Source organism: Nestor notabilis, unplaced genomic scaffold, assembly GCF_000696875.1.
Source record: "Nestor notabilis isolate BGI_N333 unplaced genomic scaffold, ASM69687v1 scaffold17624, whole genome shotgun sequence".
NCBI classification, from domain to species: domain Eukaryota; kingdom Metazoa; phylum Chordata; class Aves; order Psittaciformes; family Psittacidae; genus Nestor; species Nestor notabilis.
The window spans coordinates 10,603-11,509 of NW_009925377.1; the positions used below are offsets into that span (position 1 = coordinate 10,603).

The window sequence follows — 907 nt, forward strand, 5'->3', positions numbered from 1 at the left end:
AGTCCAGGCACTGGGGTGTTAGTGGCTGACAGTGTGGGGCTGCTGTGGGGAGCTGGCTGGGCCCTTGGTTACTTGGTGTGTTGGCTTGGAACTCTTGACTTGCCATCAGGAACATACCCTTGCAGCTATTTCATAGTCTAAAGGTGAAGAGCAGCTTTTAGGGATAAGCACATTTCACAAAGCCTTCCTACCCCTGTGCTGCCTCTTCCTGCTCCCTCCTACCTGTACGCTATGTGCTTCTGAGGCCAGAGGAAGGCTTTTAATCCACCTTCACAACAGAGGACTCCGTTGTAACTCTCTTTTGATGTGTGGAATCTTTCCAGATAGCGGTATCAGTGACCAGCTCATGTGCCTGGGTGATAAAGCACAGCATGTGCTCTAGAGTTCAGCTGCAGCTACCACTGCGCTGGCACTTTGTTCATAGGCCTCAAATTCCAGTTGTGGAAATGGCAACAACTTACTTTTGCCACGGGAAAATAATTCAGCTTCTGCAGATCTTTGTTTCTTGTGGAAATTGGGTGCATTTGCTCAAATTGCACAAGCCCGAAAGGCAGAGCTGGAGAGCTGCACAACACTGCACAAACATGAAGTGCTTCAGAGTAACAAGCAACTTCGGTCTGGTTTTAAATGAACCACAGGCCTGGAAAATCAGGAAGGAGATGGCAAGATTATAGCAATGCTGTGATGGAGAGAATCTTCCATTTGGAGGGGGAAAATAAACCATTCTTAACAGAAAACCTGTTCCAGAAATCTGGTAGCAATTTGCATGCAGGAAGCACACTTGACTCTTTTTGCTCACAAGGAATCAAGCCAAGATTGCTCGAGAGAGTGAGAAAAGGGTTGGAGTTTAAGAAGAAAAAAAGCTGCTTTTTGCTTAAGAAACACGTAAACACACCCAACATCTTTC

The 907-nt window shown here is 46.4% G+C and overlaps 1 protein-coding gene across 1 annotated transcript in view; it reads left to right on the forward strand.

Annotated features, from left to right (window-relative positions):
* The window catches only part of DENND2C (DENN/MADD domain containing 2C), a 16,866-nt gene that overhangs the window by 4,456 nt on the left and 11,503 nt on the right, over positions 1 to 907 (forward strand). The window lies entirely within an intron of this gene.